Below are 17,247 nucleotides of genomic sequence, written 5' to 3'. Positions count from 1 at the left end.
GAAGTCTTCATACTGTTTCCCAAAGTGGTTATACTGCCAGGGATTTAGCTCAGTGGTTCCGCCACCTGCCTCACAAGTACAAGATCCTGAGTTCAATCCCCGGTATCAAAAAAAAAAAAAAAGGAACAAAGTAGTTATACTGGTTTACAGTCCCACCAACAATGTAGTAGTGTTCTCTTATATAACATTGTCTTGGAAATGCTAACCAATATAATTAGACCTAAAAACAGGTGTATAATGATTGAAAAGGAGACAAGTTTATTATTATTTATAGATGACAGTATGTATCTGGAAAAGTCAAAATAAACTAAAATGCTACTATGAATAATGAAATTTCAGTATGACTAGCTATAAAGTTAAAGTACACAATAATTGTTTCTCTGAAGTGTTTTGGTCTTTGCTTTCTGAGCAATACACCAATTTAATCTTCTTCATTTTGAATAAGAACAATTTTGAAATAAAGTTGTGGAGTGAATACATTTAGAGTGACTATGAGGAAATAATTTTTTTTTAAATTCCTTGTGGTTTGTGATACTTGCTCTATTACTCGGTAATGTCAGAGAACGTGTAATCTGATCTTTGAGCCATATTTGGTAAATAATAATTTTGTGTGGAACCCACTGTTCTATCAGTAAGAGGAAAATTATTGCCCATATGTAAGGTTTTTCTTTGCTGTTAAAGCATTTCCTGACATACCAAGTTATACCATGTATTGATTGCTTTTTTGTTTTTTAAGATGCTGTCTTTTAGTATTTGTAACATTAAAATAAGTATGTTGAATCAAGTATGTTCAGGAGAAAAATATTATGTTCTGTCACGATAAATTATCTTTATATCCTAAATGTAAATTTTATATTGTTTTATAAATTTTAATATTTTAATTCAGCATCAGCTCTCAGAATTAAGCTGTCTCACATATTTACTTTGTAGCTATTCTGAAGTCAGTGTTAATAGTTGTATCTCCTAGGATGTGACACAGTTGACTTAGTTAAACCTTAAGCATAGCTGTTGCTTTAGCATTTATGAAAATGAAAACTTAGGTGTACTTACATATTTTGAACAACAAAATGAATGGATTTCATTATTTTTTAAAGCAGAAAAATGTATTGAATACCCATCAAGTGCCAGTCTGTTAGGTGCTTTATGTAGTTTTTAACTAGATCTCATGACAGTCCATTGAGATGAGTAGTAGTGTGTCATTTTAATAGAAAGGAAACTTTATAGAGTATAATTGAAGGCCATGCCAAAATCAGACCTGAACCTAAGTCTCTTTCTTCTTGAATTCTCTTACCTATTACATGCCATCAAGGTTAAAAATTTACATTTTTCATTAAAAATTTTTTAGTCTTTTGTATTGCTAGTACTACAAAAACAGGAAGTTAAGTTCTTTGAATCCGTCTTCGCTTTGTGTGTATGTATTTTGTCTAGTTACAGTTCTCACATTTGACAGTAGCAGAGAATTTTGATGATTTTGACTGCTGTGGAATTCGTTTCTTAGAAAAACTCCTAAGGGTACCAACCTACAAGCATAAAGACATCATTTCCAGACCCTAGAAGTCTAATTAGTACAACAGTCTACCACTTTTAATGTTCTACTATTTCTGTAACCTTCATAGTTGGAAGTTTGTTTTTGGTTTTTGTTTTTATATGGGCCTAACAGTTTCTTTTATTTTTATTTTTTAAATCATTGAATCTGTTTTGGTAATGGAAAAAAGAATTTCTAGTGTGGTTGAAAACCACATCTTATGAGCTGTTCTTTGCCTGTCTCTTTAAGAATTACCAAGTACTTTTTAAAAAATCAAAACTTGAAATTTAGTTCATTGCTTGGATTTATGTAAAACATTTAAGAAAACCCTGAGAATTGATCATAGAAAATTAGAGAAGCAATTTAAGAAATGATAGCAAATATAGTAGCAAAATAGCTGCAAAATGACCAGAAAATGAGATCTTTATAATTCCCATTTTACCAGTGAGAGTAGATTTTGCTGTTTTTTTTTTGTGATAAGTTATTCTACTGTTAGACAAGCTGTTGTTGAAAGCCATTAGAGCCGGGAATTTAGCTCAGTGTCACTGCGCCTGCCTCACAATTCCAAGGTCCTGAGTTTAATCCCCAATAGCGCAAAAAAAAGCCATTAGAGATTTCATAAAAGCTATTTGAAATTCTAGAATTGGGAATCTAGACTAAATTTGGGTAGATTAAGATAATGCCTTGACTAAAGCTATTTGCTTTTTCTCTGTAACTTGTAATTTAAGAAACCCTTTTCTACCTCACATTACTTTGTTAGAGACTTTAGGAGCTACCTTATTGCTGTTAGATCTTACAGTGTTGTCTGGTCACGTTTCTTATTTTGCCTACAGTAGTTTACACTAGTTTCTCTTCTGCTTTCAAGGCTCCAGACCCAGTTCCTGGACCTGCCCTGGAAAAGAAGTATCCAGTAGAGATGAGCTCACTGCAGTTACTTAATTAAAAATTTGTAAGCTGCAAAAATGGCAAAGGGCCAGCCAAGATCAGCTACAATTTGAATTTTTCTATTTCCAGGTATGCTAAAGTCCATGGCACCAGTCAAGATTAGCTGTGTAATTGCCTTACTATGAAATCTATAACCATAAATTTCCTTTCAAACGTTGTAGCCTTCTTGCTTTAAACACAGTAGTATCCCTAACACCTAGGTAATTAGTGGATGCTATTGACTTTAACATAACTTTTGCCAGACTATTTCTAATTTAACTTGTTTGCTAGTACTAGCAAAATAATGCAAAAACAGTTTACGAAAAATAAATTTGAAATTCTATTGAGCTAAGCTGCATAGATGTACAAAAAGTACTCTGGTCCTAATTGAAAAGTAAACATTAACAACAGCAGACCTCCTTTAGGAAGTTTACATATGACACGAGTAATAGAAGGAATAAAATTAATGAAACAAATTCTCCTTTCTGAGATCCTCATCTATTCTGTGCTACTGATGTCTTCATGTAAAACGCTAATACATTCTTCAGTAATTGGCAGTCATAAATAATGTTTCTGGATTGAGCCAAATAATGTATTACAGGTCTTTTACGTGAAGAATTTAACTATATTTCAAATGTAAGTATAATTAATATTGGCTAATTTTAAAATTTGATTGCTTAAAAGAAGCCAGATAAGAAAGTCATATATAGTTGAAATTGTCCTAGATGTAACAAAAAACTAACAGCTGCAATTTTCTAATGCCTTAGATTTTTAACCAAGAATGAATGGTCAGATGGACAAAGTGTTAGCTTTTAAGGGCGTTTATTGCTTTTGTCAATTTGTATGGCTTTAGAAACAGAATTGACCCATAAAAGGTGGCTTTATTTACTAAATGGATAGAGAATCATATATCTTTTGATTTTAAAATTCAGTTCCTAGGTTACAAATTACCCAAAATTGAAAAGAGGAATTTTGTATTCCGTTTATTAATTTTTACATATGATCCTAATATTCTAGCATATGCCTGACTCCTTTACATTTCTTTCTTCACTGTTAATGCATGATGATTTTAACATAAGGCAGTCTAGTTAGCATTAGGTCACTGATGGTATGCCACATTATTTGTTTGCTGTTGAAAGAATTGTGTCTCACAGATGTTGAATTAAGACTGGGAAAGGAGCAATTACCAGAGTTATTACAGAATCATTACCGCTATTAGGCTAAATGAAAGAGGAAATTGAAGAAGGAATTATATAGACTATCAAATCATACTTTCTCAGTAGAGAAATTTTTCTATATTATTGAATGTAAAATACTATGTAAAATATTTATTGTATAAAATACTGCTAGGCACTATAGTGATGTAGAAATGAATACTGTTTATTTTTTGTGAGCTTACAAATGAGCACAGTTGGTTGTCTGTGGCCATGGGTTGGTTCTGCACCAACCACAGATTGAAAATTAATTAATCAGGCACATGCCTGCATCCCAGCACTCTGGGAGGCTGAGGCAGAAAGATGGAAGTTTCAAGCCCGTCCTAGGCAAATTAGCAAGACCCTATCTCAGAATTTAAAATTTTCAAAAGAAGGAATGTAGTTTAGTGTGAAGGCCCTGGGTTCAATTCCCAGTACAGGGTGAAAAAAATTGAACCTAATATGGTTGTATCTGTATTGAGCACATAGAAACTCTTTTTATTCTTGTTATTATTTTCTAAATGCTACACTACAAAAATTTACAGAGGATTTACATTGCACTAGGTATTATTAGTAATCTAGAGATAGACTATACAAGAGAATACATCACCATTTATAAAAAGTACATGAGCATCTGCTGATTCTGGTATTCTTGGAGGGTCCTGGAACTCATCCTCTTTGAATACTAAGAGACAATGAGAGTTCCAGAGAATCAGCTTTGTGAAGGATGCAATATTTCTGCTGAGCCTTGAAGGATAGGATTCTTCAGAGAAAGTGGCAAGAGTATTTCTTTTGCATGTCCTAAAACCATTCACTAAGGATCCACTGTGCATAGAGAATAATGGGGATTTGCTGGGAAATGGAGCTGTGTCATACGTAGCATGTTTTCAAATGACAAATGAAGAAGGAGTTTGAACTTAATTTTGTAAGCAGTGGGAATCCTTTGAAGATTTCTTGGCACTAGTGCATATAAAAGTCAGTGAGTCTTCTTGAAAATAGCTGGCTACAGTAGAGTGAAGGTCAAAATAATAAAATTTGAGATTAGGCAATAGTAATTTGTAATAAAGGACAACATTTATTGTTCTATTTGCCAGACAAAAGAGGTTTTTTTACCAGTAATTTCTCCTTAATCTTCACTGCAGAAATATTGTTAAGAAGTAACGGAAATAATATTGTTAAGCATTTAGCATAGGACTTGGGCATCATGAGTTCTGAACCAGAGTGATTATAGTACAGTCTCAGAGAAAATAATGTCCACCTTTGTGTATGGTAACTTTTTGTAAGGGTATGGTGTTTATTAGGGACTTACAAGTTTAATAGTAACAGTAAACCTATTTTTTATTTTACTCTCTTCCTCTTTCTATAATCAGTTAAACTCTCATTAGTGGATGAATGCAGCTTACTTGGTTTGAGGGCTTGAATAAGCAGTTTACCTTAAGTTAGCCTTGGGTGAAAAGAAATGTCTTTTTTAAACCATGGGTTATAAATTAGGAGACTCATAGGTTTAGAGATGGTTAGTCTTGAGCACAATCATATGAGCTCATAAGAAACATTCAAATTAAAACAAAGTCTCATCTTTCAGATATCTTCATAATTGAGCTGGTAACAGTTTCAGCGTAAACAGCATAGGCTTTGAGTTACTCGAAAATAGCTGTGGTTCGCTAAGTACAGATGCTTTCCAATAACATTTTCTCATACTTTTACTTCCTATCCCACAAATCAGAATGTAAGTAATGTTGTAGGAAAATATATTGAGAATAATAATAAATATTTATCTTGCTCTAATTCTCTTTCAATTGCTTATGCTTATTCAAGTAAAACGTGCATATATAGTATTTTTAAAAAACAAATATTACAGAATTGAAACTAATTCCTTTCTTGTGCTTTTATATAAAAACATCTCTTAAAATATCTTTTTATGGGGCCAGGGATTTAGCTCAGTAGCGCTGCACCTGCCTGGCAAGTACAAGGTCTTCAGTTCAATTCCCAGTACCAAAAAAGAAAAAGAAAAAAAAAATGCATTTTTGTCTTTTTTGTCATATTACACATGGAATCTGCATTTTAATTTTTTCAATCGATAATGTCATATAGGTCTTTCCATAGAATTATTTGAATATCTTACTTCACCAAGAAAAAATAAAAGATGCATGTATTCCTTAGTATGACTATGCAGTTATTTATTTGTTTACTTCTCCTTGATGAATATTCAGGTTGTTTTGATAATACACACTAAGGTGACCATCCTCTATGCACCTCTTTATACATGTGTTTTTGCCTAAATTAGGTGCTGTAATTTCTATAGATACATAAATGTAAAAACTCAGTACTTTATTACTAGAAACAAATACCCATTTATACTATGTCTGACCCATCATCTTAAACATCATACTACCACTGCTATCACATACACACACGCACCCTGACAGCTGGCCAGAAGTCCACTATGAGGAAATGTTAGCCAACAGCCGTGACATTAGAAGATAAGCAAAGTCATGTGAGATGAACAGAAAAAAACATGAGACTGAGTAAGAGATTGAACCCACATGAGGATCAGTTGATGAAACGTCTTATAACTTTCTCTGAATCTTCATATTAAGGTGCCATTTTAAGTTAATATTTAGCCAAATTATTAAAATTTTTACATGTCGTGTTAATTGGTTCATTATAAATACTTATGGTGGATATAAGATGAACACTTGATTCTTCCAATGGATTTCATTTTCACCTTTCCCTTTTACCAATAAATGAGAACATATTAACATTTAGCTCCTTTTTTTTAAAGATAATATTTAGGCACAGGTTAAAATTACAGTATGCAAAAATTACAGTAATGGGGGTACTAAAAGATAACTTTGTTTCCATTTTAAAGCCCTAATTTTTGGAAAATAATTATAATATATGAAATGGGAAATACATACAAGGTAATCAGTTATATAATATGTTTTGTCTCAGATTTATTGTATTTTTCTTAATCCTTAGAAAATGGTAGCACCCACCACAAAACCACAATGCATAAGTTGCCAAGTGTGGCTAACTTGCATATTCCTTCTAGAAGAACTTATAACTAACTGGTGAACCTTCAACCATAAGAAGTGATGGACATTCATAGCCCTGAGGCAATGCATTAAATGAGAAAATTGGGAAATTTTAAGAGGAGCCAGTGTGGATCATTATGTTACATCAGCTAGTAATGTTTACTAGTGCAAATAAGTACAAAGATACTTCTTTAGAAAGTAAATTATTCCAGGCTCATAAAGTCGAGGTAATCCACTTTTTGGTATCATAATCCTTTGCTTTCTTCAGGCTTTTAAATAACACTAAAACTAAACATAACAGATAATTAACATTTGGATGACTGATTTAGTATGTTTCTTTTACTTTATTTTTGCAAATAATATGTAGCATGATTGAGTATTACTGTTTTATGATAAACTTTATGGTAAAGGTTGATTATGGTTATTTTATATTTATCTTAAATGGTGATATTTGAACTTTAGATTTTAGCTACATAGCTATAATTCCTGCATTTTATCTTAGAAAAATAGCTTGATATTACAAATTTCTTTGAAAGTTCTTTTGTCTTGATAGAATTGTAATGTCATGCTCTAAGATTTAATTTTAGTAATTTTTCTATAAAAATAATGTTATGGGGCCGGGGATTTAGCTCAGTGGTTTTGCTGCCTGCTGCTCAAGCGCAAGGACCCAAGTTTGATCCTCGGTACCAAAAAAATAAAAATAAAAATAAAAATAATGTTATGTTTTGTAGGTTAAATTAATGACATTGGGTAAATTCTTCTAAAGTTAATCAAATGTGAAGTGCACCAAGTATTACCTAACTGCCATATGATGTGATCCTTTCATAATACATCAATATGTAAAAAGTATTTAAAATAGTGCATATACTAAGGCAATATGATTCTTCTTTCAGGTTTAAATTTTTAATCTTTACTGAAATCAAAAGACTTCAAAACTTGCTTTAATTTTTTAAAGTATAACATCAGCTATTCTGACACTATAGTAGTTCTTTTTGTGATGAAGGTATTCACAATAATTTACTGTAGCCTGATAATGTCAGCCAGTTCACAGAGGAGACATGAATTGTAATTAGTATTAAGAAACTGTTAAGGTAATATTGACAACCAGATAGGTAGAAACATTCTGCCTTTGCATTGGACATCCGCGGGATGTCACTGTTAACAGTTGTTGGGGTCAGAGAAGTTCTGACATATAGCCAGTTTAGTTGAAATTTGACATGCGTGTTACTAAAAATCATTAGGATGTGCACAAAAGCATGTTTACCAAAACAACATAGGGCTTACAGAAAAAAGAAGATTAGGGTTATAACACACAAAAACTTCATCTGTGAGCATAAAAAATAAAGACAGACTGAGGATGTGACTCAGTCCTAACATTAGCAAGGACTTGGGTTTGATCCCTAGCACTGCAAAATAATAAAGATAAGAACCTTAGTCTGGTATGGTGGCGCACACCTATGATCCAGCACTCAGGAGGCTGAAACAGGAGGATCACCATGAATTAAAGACCAGCCTGGGCTGCATACTGAGTTAAAGGCCAGCCTGAAATATATGTATAGAGTGAGACCCTATCTCCAAAAACCATGAACCTTAAAAAAAGATACTTGTTAAATGGCCAAAATATGTAAATACTACAGTACTCCCTTCCACCAGCACCTTTGTAATCCCCTTCTTTCCTCATGCCCCAAACACACAACTGACTCATTCTCTCCAGAATTCACCCACTATTTGGTTTGCCTTTAATAAGACCTAAAGTATGCACAGGAAGGGTTGCAGCTCAAGACCAAAAGGTTTTCTGAAATCAGAAGGAAAGTTGTAACATAATACATGCCTGGGTGTAATTCATAACAAGTAGATGAAATAGCGAATATACTTTTTGTGTATTTATATGTAGCTTGTTTCAGCTGCATATGGTTTTTCTGTATTCATCTAGTGTTTCTCCCAAATGAAGTGGCAGCAGAATTTACTTAATGCTCAAATTAATCTCTAATATATCAAATTTGTCATTTCAAAACATGCTATAGCAGAACTGACAGCTGAAAGTAAGGGAAACATTTCAATTTGGGTGACTACTACTTTTTATAGTAGTCTTTAAAAACTATATGTATTTAGATTTTTATTTAGAGATTTATTGCAACAAATATGTACTATACATCTCCTTGCCATATACTAAGTACTTAAGATACAACTACAAGATAGTTTCACCACTTTGGAGCTAAAATAACGTATATAAAAAATTTTGCTTGTGTTCAGGGGTTATGAGGTAAAATTGGATTGTTGAGTAGAGGAAGTCTAGCAAAGACTATCTTCTCATCTCTTAAATGATACACTTTTATAAAATAATTTCCTAGGATCCCGATCAACTCAGATTTCATGGTTTACAAAAAATGTTATAATCTCTAATGGGTATTATGGAAGCCAGAATTAATTTTAGGATATATGTTGAAATGGAAAGATATTCTCCTTACCTTGTCCATAAACTGAGTGACAATCCTAAGGCAGTTGAGCATGAATATTATCTGTTTGCTCATACTATTCTTTAATATTAAGCATGAACTATATTTTTCTTTGTTAAAATAAATTTGAGTAAAACAGTCACATAAGGATGGAACAAAGATAAAATGATAAATACGTATCCTTACATAATAATATTAAAGCTTAGTGTATTTCCAGACTTTCTCTTTTTAAAAAAAAACCATCACTATGCACAGTAAGCCTTCACTGGCCTTCCTCATCTTCTCCTTAACAGCTCCCTTCCACCAACACCTTTGTAATCCCCTTCTTTCCTCATGCCCCAAACACACAACTGACTCATTCTCTCCAGAATTCATCCACTATTTGGTTGCCTTCCTTTAACCTTATTTAAATATCTACTTCAGGCTCTGCCACTCCCTCTCTCAGCCCAGAGATCCTTAATGTACCTACAGCACAATTTATACTACTTACCTCCCATTTATGTACAAACTTGTATTGTTTGGCTTTTCCAGTAGTTTTCTCAGAGTTATTTGTCTCATACACTGAAACAGAAGTCCTCAAAGGTTCAGTCAGCTTCAGTATTCTGCATACAGCATAGCATACAGCTCTATTTGCTCAAGTTTTCTTTTTGCTTTGTGAAAATCCACAGTATTTAAAATAAATAATTCGTATTACTATTAGCTTGTATTTTGTTTCTGTTGGCCAGGCAGGGGTAATACAATTAACCTTCATTGTGTTTGTACTAATCCTTGAAGTTTTTGAGTTGCTTTTTCCATTTTACAAAGAATAAGATGGTAATATCACTATCTTATTGGGATGTGTATTCTCTGTGTACTTTGGGGGTTTTTTGTCCACCCCACCCCATACGGGCGATTGAACTCAGGGCCTTGACCTTGCAAGGCAGGCACATTGCCACTGAGCTAAAACTCTGGCCTGACTGTGTACTTTGTTATCCTGCATAGGTTGCCCTTACCCTATAAGATAGCTACTTTTCTTTTCTTTCTTTTTTTTTTTTTTTGTACCGGGGATCGAACTCTGGTCCTTGCACTTGCGCAGCAGGCAGCGAAACCGCTGAGCTAAATCCCCAGCCCAAGATAACTACTTTTCTTAATCACCATTTTATAGAGGAGGAAACTGAGGCACAGAGAAATTAAATGATTTTCCCAAGAAGACACTATAAGTGGCAGATCATGCTTGATAAACATAAAATCCTAAAATTATTACTAGACTAGCTACCACTATGAGTCAAATATAAATATATATATAAATAAATAAAATATTTCATTTAGTTTTGAATGAGGCAATGTCCAGTTAGGAAATTGAAGTGTTTAGCAATGTGAGGTTACCTCTGTTTTTAACTATTAGCATTTTTTCACCAAAAGAATTTTAGAAACACAAATGACTAAAGTAGAATATTATTTCTTTAAATTCTGTACTTAAGTCTCCTCTTTAGAAAAATTTATGCCTGTCTGAGAGTGACTTACTTATTCATTGATTTCTTTTTCTATAAGAGTCTCAAATAATAAGATTGGGAATAACTTAGTGGTAGGACACTTCCATAGATATGCAAGGGCTTAGATTCAATCCCCAGTACCTGGGGTAGAGGTGGGGGGGGAGAAGACTTTAATAATACACATCAGTACTTTGTCAAGTTAAAATTCTGTAAATCTGAGTAGTTTATACAAAGTAGTTAACAGTTACTCATTTTATTTTAAAAGATTTCGAAGGGTGTAGTGAGTGGCACACACCTATAATCCCAGCACTCAGGAGGCTGAGGCAGGAGGATCACTGCAAGTTCAAGGCCAACCTGGGCTACATAGTGAGTTAGAGACCAGCCAGAACTACACAGACTCTGTCTCAAAACATTAAAAAAAAAAACCAAACTTGGACTGCCTATGATTCAGCATTGCTCCACCATTTCTTTTCTTTTCTTTTCTTTCTTTTTTTTTTATTTTTTATTTTTGGTACCAGGGATCAAACTCTGGACCTTGCGCTTGCAAGGCAGGCACCAGAACCACTGAGCTAAATCCCCGACCCTCCACCATTTACTGCTTTTGGTACTCCTTGGTAGTAAACAAATAGTTTGTATTTTACAATATATGATCGACATTTTTAGTTGACATAAAGATTACATGTTTGTCTTGAGATAATATATATTTGCAGAACTTATTTGTGTACACTTACAGAAGTAGTTTTCCCTCCTACCAGTTCTTTCCAGTAGCATCAAATTGCAGAAAAATGTCTAACCATTCCTAATTAGAAGCTTGTTGGTAATTGACTTATTTTAATAATCTCTTTTTATTCCATTACTTCTAGCTCATTTTTTTAACTCAGAATTCCAGAATGCTTCTCATTTGTTTTCCTTCTTTGTATTAATGGTACAAGCTCCTCTTAGAAGTAGTCGTTTGACTATAGTCATCTTAGTTTTTGATTAGTCCCTTCCCTACTTTGCATTTACTGTATCATCAACTAGAAGCCCTACAGGAACTAGAGTAAACTTTGCTTAAAAAAACATTCGTGTGACTGGTTGTCACTTTCCATCATAGTGGGTTCACAGCAGAGTCATTAAAGTATCTGGACCCTATTCTCAGAGCCTCTGATACAGATGGTCCACACACTGAACAAAAAATGCTCCCCTATGAAGCACACCCTTTTTCTGATTAGGAGTCACCTTTTTTGTACAGAAATACACATCTTTTAAAGTTTGGCACTTTTTTTCCATCTATTAAAACACCTAATAGGTAGTTTTTGGTGGTTTGTAATTCCAAACAGTGCTATGGTAAATATGTGTAATTTTTTCTGCACCTATATCTACAATAGATTCATCAAAGTAATTACGAGATCAAACAACATACACAATTTTCATTTTTATAGAGATTGCCAAATTGATATCTATAGAGGTTGCATTATCAGTTCTTTACTGTGCCTATTTCCTTTTTACCTTCACTATATGATATATTAATGTACATTTTGATATTGATCATTTTTTTCCTATGGTGCTGGTCATCAAACCCAGGGATTCACGCATGTTAGACAAGCATTCTACCACTAAGGTATATCCCCAGTTTTTCATAATTGTTTTTAATAGATCAAAAGTTTCCATGATCCTGCCACTCTTACACAAAATTTTTTGTTTATATTGTTTCATCTTAATTTTCCCCCAACAGAAATGACTTACGTGACAATGTTTTCAGTTTTTGCCAAAAACTGTATAACCGTTTCCTTGGGGATTTTTTTTTCCCCCGATACTAGGGATCGAACTCAGATCCTTGTGCTTGCCAGGCAGGCACAGTGCCACTAAGCTATATCCTCGGCCCATTTCCTTGGATTTTGGAGGTTTTTGTGTTTCAGTGTCTGTTTAATAGTCAAGAACTGATAGATTACAATTAATGAAGCAGCTCTCCAAAAGTTAGGCTTTTTGGTTCTTTCTAGGCATTTGCTGTTAGAAAGCTGTGTCTTGAACTTTCTTTTGCATGTATTTTAAATATATGTTGAATTCTTTTCTTAGACAAATTCTTAAGTCAGAAGGTATCACTGTGTTTTGATTACCTTCTTTATAAGACAGCATTTTCCCCATGTATTTTCTACATCAAGATGTTTACAGATAAGTGGAATGATGCCCAGTTAAGTTTGAGAAATACTGCATCTGCCACTACTACCCAAGAGCTGCAGTGCATATTAAAGTTGAGGAGTAAAGAAACTTTCTTAACTGTAAACCAATAACAGTTCTCAAATATTACCACAAAAAACTTGATTTCCATGTAATACTTTTAAAAATGCCTTGAACTTAAAGAAATGATAAGTGACAAAGTGAGTGATACGTTGAATTTGCACATAGATTTCTTCAAATTGAAATAACTGAATTTATTCTTCTACCTCTTATTTAATATTATTCCCCAATGTCTTAAAGAATACCAATGTTCATTCCTTCGTAAATAGAGGGCATGGTAATTCCACTTTACTCTGTAGAGCTATAGTAACTGCCATTAACAAGTATTTATAGAAAACTTACAATGGCCTTACTAAAGGTAGGATATCAGAATATGTTGTGACTAAAATTGAGAGTTGACTGAAATTAATACTCACCTTTTTAAAAATACATACATGTGGATCATTGAAATAAGTGATAGTTAAAATGAAGCTCCAGAAATAAGATGATATTTTGTTCGACTGAGGCTGCTATAACAAAATACTATAAACTCATCTGCTTATACACCACAGGTCTGTTTCTCACAGTTGTGATGTCTGGGAAGTCCAAGATCAAGGTGTCAGTCTAGAGTGGACCTGCTTTCTGGTTCATAGTTTATACCTTTCAGCTGTGTCCTCACATGGTAGAAGGGGTAGACAGACTCCCCTTGGCCTCTTTTAAAGACACTAATTCCATTCATGAAGACTCCACCTTCATACCTATCACCTCCCAAAGGAGGACCTATAGTCTGTCTGTTCCACATAGCATTAAAATTCCTATTTCAATGTATCTAGTTCTAGTTAGCTACGTCCCCTCTCCTGCCAGCTTGTCCTCACTATCCCATACGACACAGCATTTTGACTGTTGCTCATGTTATACTAGCTTTTAACCCCATCTTTATGGTTTTGGACACCAGGGAATTTTTAAATTTCAAGCTCTGCTGTGTATTGAACCAATTTAGTTATTTTTTCAGTACTTATTGTTTATGGCAGAAGAGATTCTGAATTGGCTTAATTTACACCATCTTGATAGAACCAAAGCTGAGTTTTTTTTCTCCCCAAAGCAAGAAGAAATTTTTCTAAAGGTACATTCAGTACATTTAGAGATACTAGTATAAGAATCTCCCTTTAACTGTATAATATTAATATAATAGAAGTATAATAATATGTTAAACTATCTTAGAGACCCATAATAAAGCCAACTGTATAATTGCTATATTTCACCTTTTAATGCAGTCAAATCTTGGTTTGCCCGTAACTTGATCTGCAAGTATTCTGCAATACTAGCAAACATTTCTAAGAAATTTTAACTTGATAAACAAGTGATGTCTTGCAATACAAGTAGTAAGTACTCATATCAAATGTCACATTATCACAACTCATTTCTGTCTCACTCTGTCTTTGATACACAAGTGCTTTGGATTACAAGCAAAATGAATTATTCTTGAAAACCAAGATTTTACTGTATTTTATTTTAAAATTATGCACCACTTTTCTTAAGTATAATGCTAGTAGTATCTAGTATTTTATTTGTATGTACCAGATTTTTGCATCAGAAGATGATAGATAGCATTTTAAAGTAAATGCCAAAACTGTAATTTGCCTAGACTTTGGAACAACTTAGCACAGTGTACTGGTGGCTGAAAGGTTCAGGAATTTAATTTGTTTCACATTTCTGGGAAAGATGGCTGCAGTTGGGTTTATCACCAGATGTAGAGTACGTAAACAAAAATAAAATTTTGCCAAACACTGCTGTTGGCAAACCATATTGTTCGCAAACAAGTGTTTGTGAACCAAAGTACCACTGTCATTATCATCTTCCTGAAAGTTTTATGAAACCCATCCTGTCTGGCTGAGAGCACTAGGGAAGGGGAGAATGGTCAGGAGTGATCAGATTTAGATCTTTATAACTGGGGGAAATTTAGATATTAGAACTGCACCTAATGCTGGAAACATTTTCAAAGTATGATTTATTTCTTTATTCTTTTCTCAGAGGAACAATCATTTTATATTTCAACCACAGAAAATATGTTGCTATTTACTATGAAAAATAATTTTCCAGAATATGCTCATTGAGGTATTTCTTGGTTTTTCACTTGGAAATTAAGCAGATACCAGTTTGTTTCAGTAATGCATTTAGGTTGTCCTTACAAATCATTTACTCCTTCACAAAGTCTGTTTTAAAAATCATCTAGCATTCATCCTTAAATTTTAATCTTGGTAGGTATAGAATGTAAGTTGACATTTCAGTGTTTCCATTTCAACACTTAAATTACGGCATTTCACTACTCACTGGACTCCATTTGTTTCTGATGAGAAGTCAGTATTCACTCAAAAGTGTTCTTCCCCTATACATTAGATGTCATTTCTTTGGCTATGTTTAAAATTTTGTTTTGCTTTGGTTTTTCAGCAGTTTGACTACATTGTGCTTCTGTATGGTTAATTTGTTTGTTTTGGGGTTTTTGTTTTTTGTATGTGTGGGGGGTTTTTGGTTTGTTTGCTTGTTTGAGGTTTGTTGATCTTAAATTTACACATTTGTCTTTTATCAACCTGGGAAAATGTTTAGCCATTACTACTTCAGATATTTTCCCCACCATATTCTCTGTCCTCCCTCCTTCCAGTCTCTGATTACAGATATTTAAGTTTTTGATACTTTCCCACAGGACCATAAGGTTCTGTACCCTTTTTTTTTTTCCCAGCCCATCCTTCAGATTGCTTTGTCTTCAAATTCACTGACTTTTCTGCCATTTCCTGTCTCCATTTAAATTCATCCAGTGCACTTTTCATTTCAGATATTTTATTTTTTAGTTCTAGAATTTCCATTTGATTCTTCTCCCAAAAAAAGTATGTTTCCTTGCTAAGAATTCCAAACATGTTTGCCCTTATATCCATGAGCATAGGTAAAATGGCTGCTTTAAAATCTTTTTTCTTCTAGGTATTTTGTTTTATAGTACATGTTTGCAGTACATAATGTTTACATTACTTATGTGTTGGTACGTGTATCTTAATTCCTTTCATCACCTCCTTTTCCTCCCTTCTCCCTCCCTTCCCTTCATCTTTTGATCCCCTTCCCATTGAGAAAGATCTATCCCCCCACCTCCTATTGCCTTTTATTTTGGTCTTTATTTATAATTCAAGTTTCTAATATAAGAGGAATCATGCAGTATTTAAGTTTGTATGTCTGATTTATTTCACTTAACATTATCGTCTCAAGGTACATCCATTTTCCTACAAATGACTCAAGTTTATCTTTATGACAATACTACATTGTGTATATATACCACATTTTCTTTATCCACTCATCTATTGATGAACATTATAGGCTGCTTTCAAAATTTAGCTATTATGAATTGTGCTGCTATAAACATGAGTATTCATGTATCACTGTAATATGATGCCTTTAGTTCTATCAAGAAGATACCTAGAAGGGGAAATAGCTGGATCAAATAGGATTTCCAAAATTCTTATGTGCAGATTTCACCAGTTGAGTCATCTTGAGGTTGTTTTCCATTGATTGTCTTCTCTTGAGCATGAATCCATTTTTCCTGTTGTTTGGTTCATTTTAGTGGACAGTTAACTTGACTGAACCCAACCTACAAATTCTGGAATCTCCGATCAGGTACTTTAACCTTAGCTTGGCTACTAGAATCTGTCTCAGGTTTAGAAATCAGATATGTGTGCAAAGGATTCAGGGCTTCCTCTCTTTGGCTTTCTTTCAGCCTTTGAAGTCATGCCAGAGCCTGTCCTTTGGTTCAACAAGCATTTAAAGACTACATTTTCTTCTGAGTCTTAGCTACCCAAACCAACTGAGGCCTGCTTTCTGACTAAAAGCCACATAAAAATGGAAGATCATCCCTGCTATTTCCTTCTTCCAAATATTGGCCTCCTCACCACCACCATTTCTGTTTGTGCCTTCTGCCTTCCAAGCATTGTTTTTAATAGATTGTCTAGTGTACATAGTTGTTATTCATGAAGAGTTAGTCTACAAGAGCTGTCTGTTCAGCCAATACGGGAAGTATAAGCTGGGCAACAGTGGTGCACAATTGGAATTGCAGCTATTCAGGTGGCTGAAACAGGAGGATTGGGAGTTCAATCCCAACCTGGGCAACTCAGCATCCTAGCAAAATTCTTTATTTAAAAAAAAGTTGGTGGGGGGTGTGGCTCATTGTGAAGGCCCTAGATTTGATCCCCAGTATGGGGTAGAAGGAGAGGAAGCAGTATTAGGATGGTGATGATGGGAGAGAGACAGAAGTGTGGCAGCATTTTAGATAGAAAAGTTGGCCAGGGAAGCAGTCTCTGAGGAAGTGTCATATGATCAGAGACCCTAATGAAGCGAGAGGGAGAGCCATGCAAGTATCTCAGGGAAGTGTTCCAAGCAGTAGGAGCAGTAAGTCCAAAAGCCCAAAGG

The 17,247-nt window shown here is 34.0% G+C and overlaps 1 protein-coding gene across 2 annotated transcripts in view; it reads left to right on the top strand.

The window, feature by feature from the left end:
- Tab2 (TGF-beta activated kinase 1 (MAP3K7) binding protein 2) overlaps nucleotides 1-17,247 on the top strand; it is an 84,053-nt gene that overhangs the window by 24,613 nt on the left and 42,193 nt on the right. The window contains exon 2 of one of the 2 annotated variants that reach the window (XM_087193465.1): nucleotides 2,391-2,539. The exons of the other annotated variant lie outside the window; for it this stretch is intronic. The gene's annotated coding sequence lies outside the window, so the exon portion shown is untranslated. The remainder of the gene's footprint in view (nucleotides 1-2,390; nucleotides 2,540-17,247) is intronic. 2 annotated transcript variants of the gene reach the window in all.

This window comes from Heterocephalus glaber, unplaced genomic scaffold, assembly GCF_053883595.1.
Source record: "Heterocephalus glaber isolate CG9 unplaced genomic scaffold, H.glaber_assembly_v1.0 deba00001593, whole genome shotgun sequence".
In the NCBI taxonomy this organism is placed as follows: domain Eukaryota; kingdom Metazoa; phylum Chordata; class Mammalia; order Rodentia; family Bathyergidae; genus Heterocephalus; species Heterocephalus glaber.
This window is presented reverse-complemented; position numbering and strand designations above follow the sequence as displayed.